This window comes from Python bivittatus, unplaced genomic scaffold (assembly GCF_059951505.1).
Source record: "Python bivittatus isolate LINGU-HERP-01145 unplaced genomic scaffold, Pbiv_v1 ctg000220_np1212, whole genome shotgun sequence".
In the NCBI taxonomy this organism is placed as follows: domain Eukaryota; kingdom Metazoa; phylum Chordata; class Lepidosauria; order Squamata; family Pythonidae; genus Python; species Python bivittatus.
Genome location: NW_028277048.1, coordinates 35,867,522 through 35,893,797, shown reverse-complemented (window position 1 = coordinate 35,893,797; position 26,276 = coordinate 35,867,522). Strand labels below are relative to the sequence as shown.

Below are 26,276 nucleotides of genomic sequence, written 5' to 3'. Positions count from 1 at the left end.
GGGGGACTTCAAACTAATTCAGAGTTAACATGAGAGTCAGATTAGAGCCAGATTGTGTATCTACAGATAGCAACTCCACCTTCCTGGGATTTAGTTTAAGCTTGTTTTGTCCCATACAGTGTATCACAGCCTTCAAATGCCAAATAAGGACATGTATAGCATCTCAAACTTGGCTCAGGATACAAATGAATTTAATAAGCATACTGATACCTTATCTCAAAATGACAGATGACCCCTCCCAGTGGCTTCATGTACATGTTGTTGGAAATGTAAACTGTCTGGGCTGTAGCAATTTGTATACAAATATTGATGTTCTATAATGCATATGGGAGGGATAGCACCTCCTGGCTAATTGCAATGCTGTTGTGCCTTGATACCTGATGGCCACATGGCTTCAGCACACAAAAAAGGATTCCCACTCTAAATAATGGAAATGTGTAGAAATTTTCCTTGAAAACAGTGACCCAGGCCCACTGCGGACTTCCTTAACATGGAGGATCTATTTTCACACATACTAGTAAGTAGGAGAGACTTTTCTTGTCCATTCCAAATGTGTGTCTGCTGGGGAGGGAGGAATTGCATCTTTGGTGGCTACAGGAGAAGTGGGGTTAGCTTGCTTCGGTGGTCCCAGTTCTGCAGCTACCTTCACTTCTTTGGATCCATGGAGACTGGCTGTTCAAATCCATAGGGCTCTCTGTTTCAGATTTTCACGTGCCTGATACCTCTGAAGCTTAATCCCCTTTTGCACTGCTACCTTGTTATTTGTAATTTTTTTCCCCATGATTTTATACATGGAACGTGAGAATGGGATTGAATTTTGAATTTCCTCCAGAAAATTAGACCTTAAGTATTTTAGGGAAAAAGTATGTTTGTGTAGAAAATAAAGAAGTTCTAAGGAAAAAATGGACTACAAATATCAGAGAGATGTGATTATAGATTGTTTAATTCTTTGAAAGGGTAATGTATGCAAAATGAGATTTTTAAAGAAGCATTGCTATTAATATTTTTGGAAAAATACTTTCTAAGCTAAAAGCTTTATTCTCTTTTACTACATTTTACATTGCATGGAAAAGTTCAGGTTTGCCTCTCTCGAAAGGCCAAATGCAGGGTGGGGATCTTTTCTGAAACATTTTCTCCACCCTGTCTCTATGGTTGGCTTTAATCCTCACCTGCGGGCCTGTCTCATAGAGGATACAAGTTAATTTCTCTTCCAGATCCACTCCTGGAGTCCATTGTGACAATTAGAGAGTCTTTTGCTGTGCTAATTCACAGCATCGACTGGGCAATTGCTACCTGTTTATAGGGATGGCCTGGATGTGAAAATAATGTTCCTGTTTTGCAAAGAATGTGTGTGTGTACACATGATTATAGTGATAATAAGTATATTGTATAGTTAGTTATGTACTGACTTTCCATGATCAGAATTTAACCCTCTTCACTTAACAGAAACCAATACGAAGTAACCATAGGGCAGGATATATTAAAATGTTTTTGCTACTTGTGGTTTCAGGTGTGAACTTTAGCTCCTTGCAACCCATTAAACCTGAATCCACATGTAAAGCTTGAGGATCTAAACGAGGTGTTACTCCCTCTAACCCAGGATTGGGCAACCTGTTTTTGGAAGTGGCAAGGACTGCAGTGGCCAGGTAGTGAGGCAAAATGGGTGGGGCACCCTACTCATGTCAGCTGTGGTGAGACTCAATTTTTCCTGATGTTTTGGGGAGAGGAGTTTAGTTAAACTCCATAGAGGTTTGTGTGTTTACAACCTCAAAACAGCAGAAAACCAAACCATAGTCTGAGAGGGGGCAGGGGGCAGGGTACACCAAGGGACTTTGCACAGGGCACTGGGGTTGAGGGTTGCATATCCCTGCTGTAAGTCTTCCATAGTGAAATACGACTGCAAAAATGCTGATGCAGTTTTAGGCTGCAACAACCAATGTATAATTTCTAACTAATGTCAAGCAACTGCTCATTTTTATTCTGCTTTGATCAGACCTCTCCTCAAATACTGTATCCAGTTCTTGGCACCACATTAAGAATCATAGAGTTGGAAAGGATCACAGAATCAGCTAGAACATCTCTGACAGATGATTATCCTGCCTCTATTTAAAAGCATCTAGCAAAGGAAAACTTACCCCACATATACAGCAGCCTGTTCCACTGATGGACAGCTCTTATAGGCAGGAAGTTCCTCTTGAGGTCTAGCCCCAGACTCCTTCCCTGTAGTTTTAACCCACTTGATTCTAGCAACAGAGAGAAAATCCATCCTCCTTCTGTGTGACATTCCATCAGATATTTGAAGACTGCTATCCTATCTCCCCTTAATCATCTTTTCTATGGAGTTTCTTCAATGAACTCTTTCTCATAGGGTTTGGTTTCCAAATGCTTCATCATCTTGGTAGCCCTCCTCTGAACCTGTTCCAAGTTGCCACTGTTCTTTTTGTATTGTGGTAGCCAGAACTGGACACAGTACTCCAAATGGTGTCTGACAGGGCAGAGTAGATTGGAACATTCCTATGATTTGAGCTCTGTGTCCCTGTTAATGTAGCCCAAGATAGCACGTGCTACTATTATAATTGTATAATATAATAATATAATAATAATTAATTATAACACAATGATAGATAGATAGATAATAATCTGCATCCTATCCTGCTAGCTCAGGTTTAACTGGATGGTTAACTAGACCCATCTACATAGGACCCATTTCCTATGTACTACTGCCAGGTCTCCTCCATCCTATATTTGTGCATTGCATTTTTCTTACTCAGATGTAGATTTTTATCTTTCTTCTTGTTAAATTCCATTCTGTTCACTTCAGCCCACTCCTCAGGCTTGTCTGGACCTTTTTTTGAATGTTTTTCATCTAAAATGTTAGCTACCTTTCTTGAGAACTTTATGAGTGCCCCCTCAACTTCCTTATCCAAATTATTGATACAAATGTTGAATGGTGCAAGACCCAGGGAGTATTTTACTCAATGCTTCCTCTAAGGTGAAGTGCAGCCATTAATGAGCACTCTTTGTGTGTGGTCATTCTACCAATTGGGAGTTCATGTAGCAGAAGTATACATTACCATTTTAGTAAAGAAAATGTCATGAAAGACTTTGTTGAAGCCTTTGCTGAGGTACCAATATACTATGTATTCAGCATTTCCTTGAACTTTAAGCTAATAACTCTATCAAAGAAGAAGATAAGGATAATCTGGTACAATTGGTTTGTGACAAACTGTTGCTGGCTTCTGTTAATTGTAACATGCCTATCCAAGTGCTCACATACATGCTGCTTGATAATCTATTTATAGGTCTTGCCCAGTATAGATGTCACACTGAAAAGTCTGTAGTTTCCCAGGCCAGCCTCCTTCCACTTTTTGGAGGTGGAGGTGACATTTGCTCTCCTCCAGTCTTTTGGGGCCTCACTAGTCCTCCAGGAATTCTCAAAGTTTTCAAAGAATGGTTCTGCAATCACCTCCGCTAGTTCCTTCCATACCCTTAGATATAAGCCATCTGGCCCAGGACACCTGAATTAATTCAAATTAGCTCTCTTACCCTCTCCTTTTGTATCCTAAGCTCCAATTCCCTCCTTGCTCCAGTAGCATAACTATGATCAGCTACATCTCCATTCACCTTCTGAGAAAAGACAGGTATAAAATAGGAGTTTAAAAAAAGTCCTGTCTTTTTACCATCACCTATTACTGGGTCACCACTTCACTTTCTGGCTTTTGAATAAATGTTAAGCTTCCAGTGCCATGTGCCAAACATTCTATGAAGTTTCAGTGATGCATATTACATCATATTTGTATTATTGAGTTAGGCTCTCTAGTTTTCTGTGTTTATTTCTCATATTCTGTGCATTGTATAGAAATATCTGAGGTTCTGAGTACTACCTACTGGTGTCTATGTTTTAGTGTCCTGTGAAACTTTGAGTCCCCAGCCTTCACCTTCTTGCCCAAGGCCTTGTCTCTAGAGATATTTTCAAGATCTCTTCTGACCATGTCATATATTGCTGCATGAATTAAAAGGAAACAATAGTTGCAAACCTCTTGGTCACATTCTGTATATGGACACTTGGAAGACAATGTACCTTCTGCAACATCATATCATGTCTGCATACAGCTGTTTCAGTCCCCCTTAACAAGGAATCACCCACTACCATGATATACTTGTTCTTTCTCAGGGTGGCTGTTGGGTCTCTTTGATATATGGGGGCCCATGTGTCTTCGAGAATTCTCCATGCCTGGTCTGCTCAAATGACTGTCAATCATTCTGGCACCGAACACCTCCAATCCTTTGCTTCTTGGTATCACATGCTTCCATGTGTTTGCCTCTGCCAAAAGGGTTTTTTCCCCTGTTCTTCAGTGTTCTCTTCATGTCTCTGTCCTTCCTGGAGAGCTTCAGCTGTCCTGTCAAGGAACCTCTTACCTTCTCTGATGCATTTTAATATAGGAACTCTCTCCTCAAATTCCATCACTTTTCCCTCCAGTAAGAAAACAAGATTGCCCTTGCAGTTAGTGTATTTTGAATCCCCTTTAGGGGAAGAAGACTAACACTGCACACACTTTGTAGGTCACAATGATGCTTCCCTCATCTTTGTGTTACTTGGAGCCTTCCCTGCCAACTCCTCTGGCCAGACCCTGATGCAAAGTTTCCCTATTTGCTTGCTCTGGTTACAGGCTTGCAGAAGCTGCTTCTCTGGGTAAAGAGTAGCCTGGACTGAAAGAAGATGATAACATAAAAGAGAAAGAACAAACAAACAAACAAAGTCTTTTCCCCTTGACCTCTGTTGAAAAATTCCCATTTTCTTGCTCAGGAAATTGGGATAGGTTCAAAGAAAAACAAGGATGAAGAGATGACGACAAACTCAATTCTATGAAGAGAGACTGAAGAAGCTGGGTGTGGTTTGCCTTGAGAAAAGACAGTTAAGGGAGGATATGACAGTGCTCCTCAATTCCTGAAAGGAAGTCCCATAGAAGAAGGTTAAAACCTGTTTTCTCTCATTCCAGAGTGCAGGACAATGGATTTAGCTTACAGGAAGACAGATTCTGACTGAATGTTAGAAAAAAAACACAGTAAGAAAAATTTAAAAGTAGAATTGCCTAGTCAGAATGGTGAGTTTCCTTTTGTTGGGTGTGCTTAAATGGAGGCTAGACAGCCATCTGACTGGGATGCTTTAAGTTGGTTTCTTCCACTGAGCAGGTGGTTGAAAACAATGGTCTAAATGGCCCTTTCCTACTTTATAATTCTGTTTGTGGTCAAATTGGCCATGCTAGTTAGGTATTATAGTTGCTTATTCAAACACCAATCAGATACCCCAGGCTGGAAATGTCTGAATTAACCGTTCTTCCATGATATCACTGTGTCACTTGAAAGCTCCAGGGTACTAAGCACTCATGTCCTTCTACTTGTATGCATAATCAATTGGATTATACTGTATGTCCACTGCTATTTAAATTACAGTTTTGAATATATTACCTGGCAAATAAATGTGCTAAAATGTGACTTCTCAAAAATATATCAGAATTCCATTTTCTATGCTTCTGGAATGCATTCCAGTATTAAATAAAATTAGATTAACTGCTACAGTTTAAGGTATTTGTGAGTTTTCTTTGTTCTGAAGATCCAAGTTGGATATATTTAGCCTAGAGGAGAAAAGGCTGATGCAGGACATATGATAACACTCTTCAAATACCTGAAGGGAAGCTACACAGAAGGTCAAATCCTGTTCTATCTCATTCTAGAAGGTTTTAATGTATAGGAAGGCAGATACCAACTGAACGTTAGAAGAAATTTCCTAGCAGTAAGAGCAGTTTGACAGTGAGACCAAGTATCCAGAGAGATGGTGGGCTCTCCTTTTTTGGATAAGTTCAAGTACAGGTAGATAGCCATCTACCTATGATGGTTTAATTCAGATTTCTACACTGATCAGGGGGTTGGACTCAATGATGCCAATGGCACCATCCAGCTGTATTATTCTCATTAATCTAAATTTAAATTAATTGCATTTACATTCCATTTAATGAAACTCCACTTTTATCTTAGTCTTGTTACTGCTGGAATGCAGCTCTTGGCATGCCCCTGAAACACTAAGTGTAACATGTGACACATTCCAATGCAGGAAGATTTTTTTTTTTTTAATCCAGTGGCTTCTTGAGACATCTTTTGTTACAAGTAATATGAATTAAGTCACATTATTTTCAGGACTTATTTTTTATCACATTGTTTGCAAAACTAGCTTATCTCAAACACTATTATGACTTGTGAGATTTTCTGCATCTCCAGTCCTTTGAGTTGGTGCCAGACACCATTCATTTTGGTTATGAACTCCCTTTTCCTCTCCCCATCTTAATCACAGAATGACATGGCATGATATAGGGAAGCCAAAGCTTGCCTATAGGGATACAGGGATTCCCATTTTGCAGTCATATTCCATACATCAATATCAAATATATGACAATCATATTTTCTTTTCCTGATTGACATGCCATCACTGCAGTCTTGGTAATCATATTTCTGGACTCACAAACTTATTAAATAGATGTTATTTGTTATTATTCATATGCAAAGCATCTATCATTGTCTAAGGAATCTATAGTCCAAGCAGGTCATTTATACCTATCACCACAGTTTTTGACGTACATTTTGGGGATTTGGAATAATTGTTGCGTTAAAATAGAATTAATCTGATAGCATTAAAGCACTGGTAACATTGAGGGAAGAGGAATATTTAAAACTCCACCCAGCTTTAAAGCTACTGACTTTTAACTCATAAACTTCCGTTTCAAGTCAAGCCTCCCCACTGTGGTGGCTTCTAGATATGTATAGGCAGAATGGAATTGGTGAGTCACACAGGCTGCTCAGCTGTGTTGGTACATTACAAACCACCTACATTTTGCACAGCCCCAGGATAAGGGAGGACTCCCTCATAGGCATGAGGAGTCAAGCAGATTGGCGTATAATGTGAAACTGTCCAGGATGATGATTGTTTTTGGGGGATTTTCCAGCTAATAGTGGGAAGGCAGATGGATCTTAATGAAGTACCTTCAGAAACAATTCTAGGTATAGCACCATATGTCTGAGAGATCAAGAAGCTTCATTAGTTATACTTCTTATGATTCAATTCCCTAGTTTTGTAACAGCATCTAATCAGTAACTTTCATTCCCATAAAAACATCACCAAGCCATTAGCCAATGTAAGTCTTGCCTACGTGATTGAGGTTTGCATTCATAGAACTTAAAGGAACACCTATGTACAGAGAACACAGAACACCTCAAATAGACTGGCAACAATATTATATAGTTTTTAGCTAGCTCCTTTGGTAGTTGATAGACAAGATACAAGATGACATAGTATTCATGGTTAATTCTGATTAGGCACTGATGTCTGCTTTTATTATTAACAGTGTTCTTTTACTTTTGGCTTCTGATTCCAACAGACAAGTTAGATACTTCTGGAGGAGAAAAACTCTGGTAACTTACATTGCCTTTGATTTGGTGCTGGATATCCCCAGACAATGGCAAATAGATGAACTACAGATGTAGCTATATCATGGTTTCCTGTGAAATTGAGGACTTGGCAGGATCACAGTTTAGACTTGTAATTTATATAAGTCAGAATCAAAGCTGAGGTAATGAAAACAAGATTGTTGGATGGATTTCAGTACAGAAATCCTGAAGTGGGTCCATGTTTGGCATCAAGTGGTAGGCTGGATTCATATAATATGCTACACTAAAAAAAAATATGTGATGTCAATCAGGCCATCATTTTAACCCATAGTATAGTTTGAGGGTAGCATGTTATATGAGCAGTAATTATGTTCACTTAACCTTGCTTTAGGATTAATTACCTCAAGAACCCAAGCAGTAATGTGTTTTGTTTCATTTTGGCTGGGTGTGATGTGTGATCCCCACTGTTGTAATAGCAGTAGGATGGCAAGGTTGTTTCCTTGGGTGGGTTTACTTGGCACATACCATCCAAACTGGGATTCCAACATGCCCACACTCAATAGAAGTGGGCATTACCTTAAATGGCTTCTATTGTGATACCTCAGCTGGCCTGAGTGGGAGTTTCTGCATATTTGGCTGGTCCGGACTTCAGCTAAAGTCTCCAGGCAAGCTGCTTGAGTCCCAGCTAAGAAAATCTGAAAAGAATGGCAGAGGATAAATCAAATAAATAAACAGACATGTAAATGGTACATCCTGAGATCAGGGAGATGAAGTTGCTTGAGTCCTGCAGCCATGTAAGTGGGTTCTTTCTGAGGAAATATGAATGAAGCATAGAAGCAGTTTGAAACTGAATAAAACCCTCTTAAAGTACTTTAAAAGCACTGGGAGCCGTGTGTGGGTCTGCCTTGGTATCATCTGTAGGCTAAGGAAGAATCTTGGTGTTGAGACAGGATTGTAGAACAATAAAAACTGACAGCAGATGGTGCAAAAACTGGAATTTTAAACTAACACTCCTATCAAACTAGCAGCCAGATCTCGTCATTCCTTGAGTTGGGGAAGAAGCTTCAATGAAGAAGCCCCAGTTGAATGAGCTGCCCCCTGAACCAATGTGGTTTAGACAGAGTTAACATCACCTTGATGTTTATTATCTTGTTTTAGAAACCAAGGAGAAGGGGATTTTCTTCATTCTTTCATCAGCATGTCAGTTCAGATATGACACATATGCTGTTTAAAGGAATGGTATCCTTCTTAAGCACAGTGCGTAGGCAAGGCTGTAGCTGAGAAGAGAATCCTAATTTGAGTTAACCTATTATTTATTGTGCTGAAGGTAATTATCTTTTTCAGTCCACAGCAGGATTTTCCTAACAAATAAAGCAAATGTAAAATACAGTTCATGAGGCTTGCAGCCAAATGAGATCCTTCTCTTTAGTTTGCAAGTCAAGAGTTATTTTCCTCTTGTGTGGGAAGTAAACAAGTTTGCGAAACATAGAGGGGTGCTTGATTCATTCACCTTTGCCAGACCAAGGAACAACAAAAATGCAGATATGGCCTTGACTTGAATGTACAGGCAGAGCCATTTCTGGTGAATGTAGTGCTGGAGACCGTGGCAACTTCCAGTGCAATTTTCAGCTGGTTGCTGTCAAGCATCATTTTGCTTGAGATCACTACAAAACTGAATATTTTTGCCTTTATTCTTTCATACTGTTGGGTTAGACGAAGGGATAAGCAGATCCTTAGAAATTCAGTTTGTTTGGTTTGCTCTAATGCTTGCTTTGCCTGGGAAATTCAGTATGGCACTTTCTCAGTAGGAACTTTTAAATCCAAACAAATGTTCACAAGGCTGGATGGGGGCAGGTGGGGATTGCACTTTCGTTTTTAAAATACAAGTGCAGATGAGGCTCTCTTCTATCATATTTGTTTTTAAAAAAGCCCAACATGTTAATAGCAGTACTGTGTTGTCTGCAAAAAGTATTCTTCCTTTTACCTTGGTAATTCTTGGAATTGCAGAATTGCATGTTACAAAGTCATTCCAGGAAGCACAAGGGAAAAATAAGAAAACTTTGTAAATAGGCCAGCGCTGCTGATAGGGTGCTAGCTTCTTAGAAGTTGAAACAAGTTGAAAGAGATCTCTCAGTGACCTTGCATGTTGTGAAAAAAAGAAAGCACCCCGCCCCCTTTAGCAGATTTCTTTGGCATGGAGGATTAATACTAAATGGACTTCACTTATGGCTAGCATCATTTCACTATAAATTCCTTTAGGGGTAAAGCATTAATCCAGTCCCAAAGGAGCTTGTGATAGAATTATTTTACATCCCTGGGTAAGGAGGAGATTTTATTTATAATAACAGTTCAGAACTACAGCTGTTTGTGAGAAAAGAAATCAGGATGCCTATTTCAGACTTAAATTCCTGTCAACTATAAGATCAGGCCTTTAATGGATTTTCCATGTCTACCTGCTACAAGGGAGCGTTTACATATTAGATCAGTGCTATACAAATCTATGATGTCCAAGTAGATAAAATAGCAATGGGGTAAAGTCTATGCAAATATCACAAAAACAGCCACAATCATTACATTCATATATTTGGATCTACAGTATATATGATATAAACACCAACAGGAAAAACAAGTTCAAATCAACTTTTTTGATTCTCTGAAATGATTCCTATATTTTATGGCCTCGAGCATCATTGAATTTCATTTCTGTCAACCAATCCATGTGAAATTTCTGTGTGAAAATGTTGGATGAATGTGTGAAAAAGTTATTGTTTCCTTTCTTTGTAAAAGGATCTGTTCTTTCTGTGACACATCTTTCATTTACCAACATAAAAGGAAATGACTCAACTTTCATCTACACAAGAAGTGCTAAAGCTTAGCTGACAGCACCTGTCTGGAACGTGGTTATATATTAACTAGTTACGAGCAAAAAGTGGTAATAAATATAGAAATATTATATCTTTATCTCAGAAATAAAAGATCTGCTTATTTTCCTTTAGCCTGAAGTTTAACCTCCCCTTGCTTCTCAAATCAGTCTTGAACACTAGGAGGTGCAGGTGGTAATTATATCGAAGTCAATCTGAGTCAGTAAGCCAGTGTTCAACATCACTTATTCAAGTGGTGTGCTTCATGAAAAAATGTCTTATTTCAGTAGAATTATATTAAAATCAGCTTTTGCAGAGGGACAATTTGAAAAGCTGGATGATCAAAGAATCTGATGCTGGTTATCAGCATCAGCCTGAATCCAGTCCCCTACCTCAGCATTTCCTCTGCTGATACAGTTTTGACTGCCTGTGCAGCTGGTGGGAGGATGAGGATGAGGATGAAGATAGTAGCTCTACTATGGCTGGCTTAGAACTGATTCATCATACTGACAGTATTTTAGAGAGGCATGTTACCGTTCCCACCTTCAACTTGCTTCCTACTCCTGTTTCAGCCCTGCCTGCTTTTATGGGACTGACTGCTTATGCCCTCTCCCTCCCATCATGCTCATACCCTTCTGTGTGGGCTACATCTAGATTTGGCCAAGTTGGAGATGAAAACAGAAGAGTGCATGGCACTCTCCACTGGTATTGGTATTCCATGGTACTGTAAATGTTACTGGTTCCTGGCTATGGTATTAAAATAATCAACAAAAACTGATTTAAATGGCAACTTGGGATACTTGTGGTCAGTTTTCTAACTAAACACAGGCCCTAGAAACAGTTTACTATTTAATAAAAAAATTCTGGAAGCCTGTAGCCAAGAATTGACTCAGTACTTCAAATTCACACATGCATTTCAATATTCTGCTCCATTACTTTTCTAGCCTTTTAAGCATTTGAAGCAGAGATGTCCTTGGGCGTGGTGAAAAAAAGTCAAGATGGCAGTCATGGCAGTGTGATCAAAGTTCCCCCATTTTTAAATGTGGTGCACACGTGATGCTTATAAAAAAAACAGGTGGAACTTTGATCACATTGTTGTGGTCTCCATCTTGACTTTTTTTTTTAATCATGTCCTGTTTCCAGGGGAAACAATGCAGTGGTGGCAGCAGTAATAGCTGGCAGAATTCTTCTTCCCATGCAACTCTTAAAGTGGAACAAGCCTCTAAATATCTAACCTTTCTAACCTGGTTTGGGGAGAAAGCTCTCAACAAACTGTAACAAAACCTGTAGCCATGAAACTGGAGAAAGCTAATCTAGATTTACCAAGCCCCTTGACTCATTAACTTTTCCAAATAAGTACCTCTGAATCCAGTAATTGATCTGCCCTTTCCTTCAGCCTGGGCTTTCTGCTTTTTAAGTTTCTGCCTTCTGGAGAAACTATTCTATTAGGCATTTTTGCAATAATGGCTTATATGAAATTTAAATCCAAAACTGGCAGCTGCACTTTCCCAGAGTTTGTGAACTTCTTGTGCTGTTGGAATGTTTCATCCCATCACACTGATTCAGCCAATTCTACAACAGAATATGATGTAGATTTCCTTTACACGTAGCCTGAAAGTTGCACAATGTCCGACACCTTCATGTTGGATATCAGGGTATTTTGGTGCATCTCACTTCTTCTTCCACCCTGAAGCAGGAGGATTCTCAAAGTAGGGTAAAAATTGGATTTTTTTGGAACTTTTTCTCCAAAGTAATTGGAGAATTACTTTGCACACCTACATACTTGATTTTATTGTAACACCACAATGTCAATCCTCTAGAATAAGGATGTCTTTTACTGGGGCCATTTCAAGTGTAAAATAAAGTTTTGAACACAGCACCAATTTTCAGACATCTTAGCCATCAAGGAATTCTCATTATATCACATTCCTATACCTTTTGAAAATAACCTTGGGGTGCTTCCTTGCTTCCTTGCTTCCTTGCTTCCTTGCTTCCTTGCTTCCTTGCTTCCTTGCTTCCTTGCTTCCTTGCTTCCTTGCTTCCTTGCTTCCTTCCTTCCTTCCTTCCTTCCTTCCTTCCTTCCTTCCTTCCTTCCTTCCTTCCTTCCTTCCTTCAAAATTGCTTGAACACAACTTTGAAAAAAAATGTGTCCTGGATGTATCTGTATATTCATTTGTTATATCCATAATTAATGGATTTAACATGCTACAAGCAAACTTAGAAACAGAATGCCAACCAGATGGTATCTGTGCATTAAAGTGAAGTTTTCCACTATGGCACATATTTGCCTGGGTATTTCAGCAGGGGGTTACTAAAAGGGATGAAAATAATAGAGTGGTTGCATTCAGAACTGAAGGGCCAAAATTAAGGGATGGGTGGTGGGGGTGGTGGGATTAAGCTTTAATAATTGCCAGGGGAAAGCTGTATGGCTAAAACTGCCAGAATAATTTCCTTTCCTGCTTTACTCTGCAGCCCACACAGTTTTGGAGATAAACAAAATTCCATGTCCCAACAAGTTCTTTTCTTTTCTTTTTTCCCCTGAATCAGAAAAACACCCCAAATGAATTAGCCAAGAGAGTATCTCGTGCACTACTAAGCATATGTTTGCTGAATAGAAGAAGGTGGAGGAGCAAGAGAAGTTAATGGCAAGCAGATAGATCTAGATACACATTATTATTTTATCCTTGCCTCTTTCATTGTTTTCTCTGGATGAAGTTGTCTTCCTGTCCTGCTGCTTGAGGTGAAATTTGCTCATTTACAGCTTGTACCCTTGTATAGAGGCCAGCTCTAACTGCAACAGTTTATAACTCCTCCTCTGAAGGCCTCAGAGAGTCTCTCCGACTTGTGGTCGGTGCAGAAGGGAGTGTGGGCTGGAGGCCCAGGATTCTTGACCCTTGAGATCTCCTGCTTTACTCCAAGGGTGGCCCATTGTTGAATCATTCAACCCCACTACATGTTTATGGGAGTTTGAGAATGCTGGGTAATCAGGCTTTCATCCCTGTAAGAAAGCTATAATGTGACTTTGGAAAGTCTAACATTTCCAGATGGAGGATACTGTATGTTACCTGATGTTCATTTCTGGTGGATCCTGATGCCTGGATAGGATACTATATTTTGTACAAGAACATCTGACTTACTGGGGTAAAAAGAATGGAGGTGAGTGAAGTTCTAAGATACTGGTGAATAGTAGATACTGGTGAATTCATTTAGGTCAAATACCCCTGCTGTAGTGAAAGATCTGTAGATCAAATAAAAGTACTCTGCCAAGATGTCATTATCAGCTCTTAGATGCAGTTCACCTCAAACTGAACTTAATTTCTTACAGTATTCTTCTGCCAGCCACAAAATACTTCATCTTCTGTGGCTCCTGAAATACATGTCAAACAAGAACGGCCCTTTTATCACTGCTGTCTATTCCAGGCACAACTGTCATGCATAACAATCAGACCTGTCATCTGCTTAGGAAGAATCCCTAAAGGAACTGAATTGGGGCACAGTGCTATATGAGTACAGAATAATGCATAGGTTGTTTGTTTTTCTTGTTCCCACTATTAGCAAAATCCAGATTCCATCCCCATGCCTTCATTTATTTCTGATTTCATTTCTTGGAAAAACTAGATCTTCTGTAAATACATATACGTAGCAGATTTCTACTGCACTGAATCAAAATCCATGTATCTCTGCTGAGCATTACCAAACCTTATAGATTCCACTGAATGCAGATTGGTTCAGTGATGCATGGAATTATCTCTCTGTGTTTATTCCCCCAAGAAGAATCAAGATATTCTGTAAGCACCCTTTTAGTTCTTGAATAGGCCCATTCAAACTGTTAACTAGAAGCTGTGACAAGAAGCAAATTTCCCTTCCTTCCTAGGTAGCACATGGCAAGGGAAAAGAAGAAGTAACTGTTATAGGGAATGGTATCGAAGTACAAATTGTGGAATACAAATGGTACACAGCTACAAATCATGGACATCTTAGGGTAAAGATGTGATGCAGATCATAACTGTAACTGTATTTATAACATTGATAGAGATACATAGTCACTTCCACTTTGGATCTTAGTATCTTCTCATAATTTGATTATGGCTATATGGCTTATGCAGAGCCAGTTTGGTGTGATGGTTAAGGTGCTGGCCTAGTCACTCTCTCTCAACCCAACCCACCTCACAGGGTTGTTGTGGGGAAAACAGGAGGCAGGAGTATTAGGTATGTTCACTGCTTTGAGTTGACCCAAATATATAAAAAAGGTGACATAAAATCTAACAACAATGGCTATAGTCAGAAAACCCTTGCTTGTAATAATTGACATCTGAAGTTGAGATTTGAAATTCTGATGCTTTCAGTAATATTGTCTCCATATTGGAATGGAGACACAAGTTAAATTTTGGGGTTAAAGGACTCCCAATATATTACTAAATATTAATATATCTGCAGCAAATATAAAATCTTATTACATATTTTTGTCCCCTTTAGTTCTAGGAGACCCTGAGAGCACACCTATCCAGTTCCTGACTTCTGATCAGTGAGAACCCAGTTTGGGATGCTGGCTCATTACATCATATGCTTTCCTCTGCACGGTATGCAGAGGGGAAAACCGATTCTTGGCAAGATGATTACCATACCTGTTTACCCTCAGGAAGTCTGTTGGGCACTCAAGATTAGATCTAGGTGAGGCATTTTAAGAAAGAGCTTTGATCTTTTATGGTAACACTCCTGCAGATGCAAAGAAAGAAGCAACCCATCTGGATAGTCAGATAACAGAACAACAGTTTTCCATGCATGGTCTGAGATATCTTGGTTTTATTGACTTTGATTGTAGCTGAATTGCCACAATGATAAATAGTTCTTTATGGGCTTTTCCTCCATGAGTTTCTTTAAAACTTTAGCTAATGGCCTTTGCTGCTGTAGCTTGTGGTGATGAGATGGGTAATGAAGTATAACAAGGAAGAAGCAGTGCAGGATATCAGGAGGAGATGCAGTGGCTGTATTTATTCATTTACTGCTCTTATAGCCCCCTTTTTCTCTCACCACACATTTTTGAGGTAAATTGGGCTGACAGGTGGTGAGTGGCCCAAAGTCAACCAGAACCTTTGGGGTCACCGAGGACTTAAGCTTGCATTTATTGCAGTATCAGCCTTTCCCAGATTAGTGGCTTACTATGTGATATCCTGGGCCACAAGTCAGTGTCCATTTTTAAACCTTCCCAGCAAGAAGAAGACCTGGGACAGTTTTGGTGATAAAGGAATCATAATGCGGGCTCTTCTCATATTGCTTTGTGCTATCCTTTTGGAAGGGCACCTGAGTTATTTTTTGGCAGGAAATACAACAAGGTACACTAGTCTTTAATGCATCACAAGGCTTGTTGTTTACAGTGTAGAAAGGATGTCAACTTTTTCCACACAACTGAGCGTTGTACTATTTCTCAAGTAGCTTTTTTCAATAATAAAAATAGTGGATTTTAAAATTATTCTTCTTCCCAGCAGTCCCCATATCTTATTATAAGCCAAAAGTTGGCATCTTCTTTTTGCAGAAGCCCAAATAGTAATACACAATGTAATGAAGAGCAAAGATATTTAAAAAGCTTGTTATATCAGTTGCTTCAGGTGTCATAAACTGGACATTTGTGACAGAGTCATAAGCCATATCACCAACCTAATGACAAAAACTGGAGCAGGAATTTGGAGAAACACCTGGAAGAAGGCGACAGCCAGCCCTTTAGAATTGTACCTAGAAACCTACATGGACGTCTCCATGTGGTCATTAGGAACTGAGCTCAACTCAAAGGAATCTCTACCTATATAGCTAGAGAGAGCGAGTGAGAGAGAGGAGGCTTCATTTGTTTCTCCCCCAGCTAGGATTCTTAAATCCTATCACATGATAATTTACAGGCAGTCACGACTGTAGCAAAGTGTTAATTTTTGGACCGTGGCCTCATGCTAGTCAAACATTGTCCAGATGCTAGAATGTATGTCTTGTTAGCCACTTAAAGGGAACAGAGCCCACTTGTTTAGCCTGCAAAGGGGTGTGTGCAATGGTAATTTGTCCAATCTAATTTCCTTTTCCACCACCCCCGTTCCTAATGCAGCTTTCCCTCCCAAGTTTTGTTTGACTGAGTGCAGTGGCTGAGCAGCCCCTCTTCCCTCTGGCCTTCTGTTTATCATCTTTGGTCATGCACATGCGGTTGCCAAGCAACAGAACGGAAGTGCCAGCTGGAGCCACGTGGTGTTACCCAGTCATTTGGTGTTTGCATCTTGGGCCAAAGCCTCATTTCTTTCTGATCAAATGTTTCTAGGGGAGCGACACAGCCAGCGTTGCCCTGGATGCTATGCCAGTTTAGACACAACCATTTCTCTTGGTTTTCTACTTTCTTCAGCTCTAGTTTTCATCTTTATTTCTAGCTGAAGATGCATTAATTTGCTTTTGTTTTGTTTTAATCCAGTTTCATCTGAGATTAACATCATCCTCACTTTCTTTTCTTTCAACTGATAAAAGAGATGACTACTGTCACTTCAAAACTTTAGAACACATTTAAATATTACTTGATATGAATCAAGCCTTATGTACACATCAGCATGCTTCAAATAGCCTTTTGCTTCTAAAATATGTTTGAAATGGAGGAAAGGAATCAATTCCCCCACCTCCATCCAAGAATTTAGAACTACATTTATGGAGTTTTTCACACAATTGTATTACTGGGGCTTCCAAATTTGGGTGGGAGGCATTTTTAATTCATCAGTCAATAAGCAGTATGCATCTATTCAGGATACATTTTTTCCTAAAGAATTTTTATACAAAGTTTTAAAAAAGGGTAAGGAGCTGTGAGAAAACGTTTACAAATAGGAGGCAATGATCTTGGATCCCTTTTTAGAATTCCATGACTGGCATACTCACTTTCCATATTGATAGAATCTGACATTGAGTTGCCTATCCCTTTAATTGAGTCCTGAATCCAGTAGAAGAAAATATATATCAGGATTCATAGCAGAGACCATAATGCAGCGTCTAGAAACTATAGTACTCCCACACATACAACAAAAGTATGAATCCAGTATGTAGACAACACTTTTGTCATAATAAAAAAGGAATTACTAGAGAAGATGCATGAAACAATCAACATCTTGAAAGGGATAAAATTCACAGGGGAAGAAGAAAACAACACATTACCCTTCCTGGATATCCTCATCAGCAGAGGAAATGACAGCAAATTAGAAATCCAAGTCTATCGAAAGACAGCCCATACTAACCAAGTGCTCCATTACCAAAGTAACAACCCAACCTCCCACAAGAGGAGGTGTGCAAGAACATTATTCAGACGAGCACAAATGCACTGCAGCAACCCAGAATACCAAAAAAAAAAGGAAACAGACCGCCTATACAGTACAACATCTTCCAACAAAATGGATACCCACTCAACTTTATCAAAAAGTGCCTGACCACTCAACCCCACTACAACACAATCAACACAAGTTATGAAAAGATAACACTGCCATACATCAAAAACATCTCAGAAACAATCAACAGACTATTACAATCACATGGCATCACTGTAGCACACAAATCAACTAAAGCCCTCCAAAACATCTTCAGTAAATCAAAAGACCCAGTAGCCTAAGAAGGAAAAACAGGAGTCATCTACAACATACAGTGTAAGGATTATAACAGCCACTATGTAGATTAGTGGAGCGCATCCATGAACACCAACTAGCAGGACACAGTGAAAACTCCTAAATCTCACAACACATGGAGAGACTCAACCAGTTTCACCTGGGAAACTGTAAGCATCCTAGACCAAGCCAAATCCTAAAATGCTAGGGAATTCCTGGAAGCTTAGCATTCAGACAAATCAGCCATCAGTAGACACATAGAGATAAACCACATTTACATACTGTTCAAAAGAGACAATTAAAAAAAGCTAAGAAGGAAACAAAAAGACACATGTCTCTAGCAGCCAACACCCAGGGATTAATACCAGACAAACAATCAAGCAGAGAACAATACCCTAATCAAGGAACTACCAAGGAGAAATCACACCCCCACCAAAATTGGCAGGGCTCGCTACTGTAAAACCCCACTCACACGCATTGATGATGTCACCTAGTTGGGTAATGAAACATCTACAAGCAAACAACCAAGCTCAGAGAGCACCAAGGACTCCACAGTGAGTCCTGAATGCTGTGAGCATTGGATTAGAGGCCATTCAGTAATTTTTAAATGTTATTTGCAAACATGTAAGGATCAAACTACAGAATATAGCTTGGAGTCCTGAGGCAAAACAGATTTTTGCCTCAGAATATACATGATTCCACATTAATATTGCTTATAAATCTTTATTACCAATGAGTTATGAAATGCGGTTTATTCTCATAATGTGTCATAACTGTACTCGATTGGCTCTTCCTGCAATGGCCTGGGGTGCTGTGTGAGCCCATCATAGAGTCTGAAATTGCTGCTGAGCTGTTTAGTTTTTTTCTGCTGGCAGGACCATTTTTGAAAATCACTGTTCCAGTTGATGCTATTTTTTATTCTTAACCCTTGTAAACTGTCCAGAATCATGTGTGAGTAGATGGCCATGAAAACTGAAATTATAAACTGACTGTGTATCAGACAGCTACCATTGCATATTGTTTTACTCAAGAGTAAGCTCACAGTGGCCTAACCAAGATCAGAACTACTGTAAATGGTGTGGGAGAGGCTAATACTTCCTCTGGCATGTGACTTAAAACATACACTCCTCATATGATACCAATTAATTAATTTTTTTAAATCCCTGTATCCACACGGGTGTGGTAGTGGAATTTTTCCTCTGAAACCTCCATGTGATGGAAAATGTCATTTATCATGGTTCTGTGAGGTTTATGAAACTGCAAGCTCATATGCAAATGCTACGGTGGCAGGAACGATCTATTAGAAGTCAGAAAATGCTAAATGTTTATAAAACAAAGATGTTGTAGCAACAGCACAAGAAACATATGTGAAGAATAGATGATTCCCACTTCCCTGCAAATGATTTCCCCCAGCCTTCTTGTTTTCCTCCTGATAAGGCTTATTTTCAGATTTGGCACTAAATCAGAGGAAAATGAGCTTCAGAGAAAGAGTTTCAAGGGGAATCCATGACTAAGGAAAAGGATGAGGTATTCTCTTCCTGATGATTAATCATTAATTACTTTATTTATAAGGGTTCAGCAGCAGACAACCCACTTTTAGCACTCCACTTTCATTTCCAGTTTATTTGTAGTTAGTGGTTGATGGCAGCTAATTATGCCAAATGTATTTTCTGTGTTGTTAGAAACCCGTATTGATGAGATTAGTATTTTTCTGCAGAAGCAACAGTCAGATAGCATTAAAACAAATGAAGCATGCACATTTTTTTTCACTTGCAAATATTAAGTGTCTTGTCAATGAGAGAACAAATTTGTAGTTCCATTTTTTTATTCTAAGAGATACACACACTGGTTTCTATAACATACATTGCTTTTGTTTTTCTCTGTAGGATAACGTGCAAGAAAGAAAGTGATAATTGGGATCCAGAAGATGTTGACGGAAAGGCCAAGTGTAGAAGATCCAACTGTTTGTGGAGAAAAGGACTTTGCTTGATGGAAAATACCTCTTTTATAAATTATGAAATTGTTTGCTTATGAGTTGTAGCCCATCATGTGTAAGATTCAAAATAGATATAAGCTGTGACTGAAGAAATCAGAGCGTATCCCGTTAGTCATGTGGAAACCAGGAAGATATAAACTCATCATCTAAACATATCTCCATATCTCTTCAACTTTGCAGAAGTTTCAACCTAAGCTTCAGGAAACTAATCAGTGTGAATGGCACCTCAAATTAGTTTTGGGATAAATTTAAATAGAGATATATTAGAACTGTACCTTCTCTGAAAGCTAAAGGAATTAAACTCTTCCTCATGTATGCAAAACCTTTCTCTCTTCTAGCTTTCAGGTATACCTAGTAATGGGATGAGGATTACTAAAATTCCTGTTGCCATCCTGGTGTCTTTTTCTTCTTTGGGGGACCATAAACCTTGCATTGCTGTACAGTAGGTAAGAATGAAAGAACAGGTCTGTCTCTCTCAGGATTTAGTTTTAGGAAAGTTCATCAGGTAAGGAGATGTATTACAAAGTAAATTTTATTAAATAAAAGACTTGCATGTCTGTCTCATGGTGGTTTCTGGCCCAGAAATATGGACAATAGAAAGGATATCCTTCCTCAGTCTAATGGCTGGGATTCTGGAAGGTGTAGCAGTTCATCTTGATAGCACCAGGTGAAGAAGAGTGAAATAGAATACCATGTATGACAGTCTATCACAGAAACCTAAAGTTTACCTCATTGCTGAATCTTCATGAAATTTCATTTCTCACATTACCAAATTTGATCTTTGTTAATGTATTTACTTATTAGAAAGTAGTTTGGACTTTTCCTTATGGAGCTTCATAATGTAGCCCCACTGAAGTACAAGTGCAGTTGCTTCTGCACCAAAGCCAATAATTCAGACTTTCCAGTCTGAGCATCTGAAAGTCACTGGATTTTCTAAAAATAAATTTGTTTGGTTACCATCATAAATATTCTCTGTGTGGCTTATAGAGCAAAAGGTAAAACAAAATACAGTACAGTATCTTGTAATAAAATTTAGCATAAAAATATTTCTAGCAAAAACAGAATTAGCAGATGTTTAAACATAGTAAGATGTCTGGTAACTAGAAATATTGGATATTGGAAGTGGTATGATTAGGGAAGCAAACTTTCCCATTGTAGTGATAGGATCTTATAGCTGAGTTTAATCAGAAAACAATTTTTTGCAAGAATTCCCTTAGGAGAAAAATATACCACATCATAGCAAAAAACCTAATTCATTTGTAAGAATGAAATAAAGCTATTTTAAGCGAGTCTCTTAAATACATGAATTATTCTGTTTTTGTTTTGTTGTTTGTTTATTTTTGTTCATTTGAGCTTGTGAAATAGGCTTAGAAAGGCTATTTAGTGCCTAAGGCAGAATGCTTAACAACAGCAATTTCTTTATCACTATGGGCTCTTCCTCATGGCTTCCAGTCCTTGAATTAGTAGAAAAATATGCCAGCATAATTTGTGTTGCCCTGATGGGTTAGCTCTAATCTGCCTCAGTAGAGAATTGCCTGTGATGCTTTTTTTCTTTATTTATTGTGATTTTTTATTTGTTTATTGTGCCCTCGAGTCAGTGTTGGTTCCTGGTGACTGCCTGGATAAGTCTCTGCAGTTTTCTTGGCACGATTTCAGAAGTAGTTTGCCATTGCCTCCTTCTAGGGCTGAAAGAGAGTGACTGGTCCATGGTCACCCAGCTCACTTCGTGTCTAGAACTCATAGTCTCCTGGTTTCTAGCCTGGTGCCTTAACCACTGTGCCAAACTGGTTGTCACACACAGCTTTACTCTGGGACAATTGAAGGGCAGTGATTGGTAGATTTCCCTGGCTGTGTTTCCCCTCCTACCCAGAGTCAGCTGCTAATAGGAAGAACTTCCACCAACTGTTCTCCTTAAAGTATGACATGGCAGGTTGGACAAGTATGGGTGAGTGCCTTGGATTAAGGGTTTAGCCATCTTTCAAATTGTCTGAGTGACAGCTCATGCTGTTTTTCAGTCCTGGCCTGTTGTTCTTCTGGAAGCTCAAGTGGCAGGAAGAACCATAAACCTGTCTACCAGACTTCAAAAGACTGGTAGACAGTTAAACTGTTCTTCTTTTCACTCGGCTAAAAGGGGAAATGACAGAACTCTTATCAATGTCAACCCAGCTCCCAAATATCCAAAATCAGTAAGTGCTTCAAGGAAATCCCAGTGCTGGTAGTGAACGGACACAGAAGACAGCATCCGGAAGTATCTCATGAAATGTGCAAAATGATGTTAAACTAGACAAAATTGCACTTGTTGGCAAGAGCAGCAGAAAAGCTTTAATGCATGCATTTGGGCAGAATCAACAATACATCTCTTTCCCATTTTAAATCCAATGCTAGCCCTTGTTTCTTACAGATAAGGTCTCCAATTCTTTTGAAAGACCACTAAATGTATTTCATAACAGGTATAGTGGTCTTCCAAAGGACTGGTTTATCATTGTACAGTATATAAGCAGCCCATATAATGCCTGAACAGCAAAGAACAGGTCAGGCATTATGTGGAATGCCTCTGTGGAAACCAGCTGTCTGGTTTATACTGCAGTCCAAGCTAAAACTGCCAGGGGACAGTGACCAGTGACTGAAGACTGAAGGCGTACCTGCAGCAGCTTCAACTGGCCAATAGGAATGGATGCCAGCTTTATCTTGTAGATTGCTCAAATGCTATGATTTGTGTCAGGAGGAGATGGGAAAGAGTACTTTAAAACTGACACAGTTATGGATGAGTTAAGCCTTGCCATTGCACTGGACTGCAAATAAGATAAAGACTGCATCATGAGGATACCAGTGCTAAAACATTTGGTGGAACCTCTTTGTGCCATGGTTGATGTAAAATACTGTCATATTTGTAAGCTTTTATACTGTTTCATATACAACTCCTGAATTTATTCCTTTTAATCCTTGATTTATCAAGTCCCTGTTGTGGTTAGAGAACTTGAAAGCAGTGCCAACTAATATACAGTACAGAATTCACGTTTTCCCATACTTTTTAAAAAGCATGCTTAAGTTGGCTGTTTTCGGTTTAAGGGAAAAATGTTGGTGACCTCTGAAACCTTTGAAAAAGGTTCCTGGTGCCACCTTTTTGGGGGATTTACTTGAACGGAGTGCCAAGCTATATACAGAATAGAATTCATATTTTCCCACATTTTTTAAAAAGCATGCTTAAGTTGGCTGTTTTCAGTTTGAAGCTAGTATAGAGTGCAAATGTAGATAGGAACATGGGGAGTACAATGCCATAGCTGCTTTTTCTTGGAAGTGTTTGGTGTAAGCATACTTTGGCTCTAGATGCCAGCACATACACACTGAAATGTGGTGAAAAGCTAAACACCATTTTGAATCTACAATACCTGTAGTTGTACAACAGTGATTTAGAAATGGTGACCTACAGATGTTACTGATTTCAAAGTCTCAGCATTTCTCACCATTGGCCATGCTGCGTGTGGCTGCCTGAACTATAGTCAGGGTCACAAATTCCTTCCATCTGTCTCAAACATTATTGCATTATTTCTGGAAGAATTTCCTGAATGGCAGTTTTGGAGAAGGAATATTACTTCTGCTATTATAGCCTACAGGACTGCAGATTGCTGCTATGCTGAAGGCCAGTTTTACAATAGGTACAAATTGAGGGATGTGCGGTCATTTTGCCTTTTTTATTTTATTGGAAGTAATGTGCAGCTAACACTAGGTTGAAAACCATCCCCAATCTTCTAGTTTCTTCCTTGAGAAAGAATTTTCTGTTTTCTATTCTTAAATTTCTTTCAATCTGAATCTGTATTGGTATTATTTTATTGCTATAAAATGGCTGAAGGTATCAATAGTACGTTTTTGTTTTTTTTTAGTTACATCTCTCCGTCTCCTTTGCTTCCCTTGTTTTTAGATCTGAAAAACAGGTTCCTGGTGCTGTGGTTTTTGGGGATTTACTTGAAATGTGTGAGGCCAGCAAGGTGTAAATTGTTGGAAAATGATTGTATACAGGGAAAGATAGGACACTTGCACAGAATCCTTGGTCACGTCATATGTAAAGCAAGGGCAAGAGTCTGCATTCAATCCATGAGCATTTCACTGATTTTATTTTATTCTGTGTTAACCATATTGCTTTTCCATTAAATTGAATTTTAAGCAATCAGGCAATAAAAAAACTAAAAATTAAGCCATCTTCCAATTTGTTTCCAGTTCTAAAATGCTGTGATTCCTTGCAGACCTATGTAGCACCTAATATTTTCTTCAGTGGCAATAGCAGAACATCACCATGAAATGTAATCTTACATATATGAAGAAACACACTAGACCGGTGGTGGCAGCATTGGATGTGATGTGATCTGCAGTTCATAAACGTACTGGAATCACAAATCACCTTAATCAAATAGTTTCAGGAAAAGGAATGAGAAGTTATAAAGAGATTGCAAGAAAAAATGCAAGAATTTTTAGCCAAAGATTCCTAAATGCTCAGATTGTTCTTGTCAAACTATGCACACACTCTCTTTCTGGGACCAAATCAAGCATGCACTATACTATAGCCTTAGCAGTAATTTATAGAAAGTGTCAGTGACTGCATTTTTAAGTAGAAAAGAAGGATGAAATAAAATGTACTGCATTTCATCAGGATACCAACTGTTGAAGACCAAACGTTTCCTGGATGATGTTGGCCTTGACATACAGATACTTAACCAATGTAGTGCCAAAATGTGGCACTGTTGACACATCTCTGAGCTTCATTAAGAGCCCCAACATTTTATTTAAATCAGTAATTAAGTAAAAAAAAAAAGGGTGTGAACACAAAAGTAATCTCCTGGTTTTATTGAGGTTTTCTGATCTGGTTCTCTTGGTAATGAAACTTCTGGATTTATGGAAGAGATTCTTTTGTAATGGGATTCTCAGTTGCCTCACCAGAGAGCTTTTCATGATAACTATGAATTCTATTGTCGTGGCTGGCTGAGGATTCTATATAAAGTTATTCTTAAGTACGCATTTCAAGCAGTTCATTTAAGGATGCATTTAGGTGGGGTTGAGCTTGTGCATCAATTATGTCAATTGTTATGGATGGATCTGTTTTTTACTCTGGCTGCTGTTTTATGTGTGTTGTTCTTGTTGTCCTTCTGGGTTCTTTAAAATATATTTTTAACATTATAAAATGTTAAAAACATTTAACATTTTACAAATGTTAATGTAACAAATGTTAAAAAATGTGTTAGCTGCCCAGATCCATTAACTTGAGATGGACAGTCATATAAATTGAATAAATAAAATAAAATAAGCAACAAGAATTACTGTGGGAATGTAATGGGAACAAAAGGATGATTTTCATGTATTCCTTGGTAGGGTGTTTGAATATAAATTGGCTGGCCATTACATGTGGCATACTACTTCTTGAATGAATATTTTTAATGGAAAGTTCATTGTAAAAATGGCACATCTGAATGTTCTATTTGGTGAATGTTCCAATTCAAAGAATGTTTGGAAGCAGTCTGCTTATTGCTCCCAATCCATAAAATCTACGTGTTGAGAATTTCTTCTGAGTTGCTTTCTTATTCAGGACAGTACTATGATCAATCAAAAAGAAAAGAAAAGATACTAATGTTATATAGACAGTATTTTTATTTTCAGTGTATTCCTTTCACGGTCCAACCACTGTCTCTAATCAGACCAATTCTGCATATTTTCCACAACATTTAAACTAGCCGAAAAGCCATAAATCTAAAAAGTGTGTCCAGCATTTTTGCAGATATGTGCTATATCTAGCCTTACTCTCAGCACTGGTTAATTTCTGCTTGATAATAGCCATAGTAATCAAATGATTTTATGTTTAATACTTTGTGAGACCAAACTGGCCTTGATGAAAAAACGAAACAGGGCTGGGCCAGATTGCTACTTGGATGGAAAATCAGAAAATCCCAGTGCTATAGCTAGACTGAAAAATTGGGGGAAAAAAAGATCTTGGAAGAAGTCATTGGCAAAACCATTTTTGTATTGGTGCAAAGAAAACTACATGGATATATTCAAACAGTGACCAGAAGTTGAACTTAACTCAAGGAAGTCTTTACCTTACTCGATGAAGAAGAAGATGCAATTTTGGTTTTGGATTTTGGTTTGTTCTTCATCAGTATATTTATTCCATGGAAATTAAGTGAACTATGATGACAAAAATAAATAAAATGCAAACAATCTTTATGAATATTATGGTTAAATTATTTGCAAAAGACTTAAATGGTTGGCCAGATCAGATCTCCTCCTTAAATGTAGAACTCACTTGCTTCTATTTCAATACATATAACTGGCAAGACAAATGAATTTTCCTGTTTATCATTTATTCAATTAATTTTCCAGTTGTGA

At 38.6% G+C, this 26,276-nt stretch overlaps 1 long non-coding RNA gene across 2 annotated transcripts in view; it reads left to right on the top strand.

Annotated features, from left to right (window-relative positions):
• Window positions 1–25,995, top strand: part of LOC148216324 (uncharacterized) — a 46,898-nt gene extending 20,903 nt beyond the window's left edge. For both annotated transcript variants that reach the window (XR_015795735.1, XR_015795736.1), the window contains exons 2-3: window positions 14,778–14,972; window positions 19,795–25,995. This is a non-coding gene — a long non-coding RNA (uncharacterized LOC148216324). The remainder of the gene's footprint in view (window positions 1–14,777; window positions 14,973–19,794) is intronic.
• Window positions 25,996–26,276: the final 281 nt, after the last annotated feature.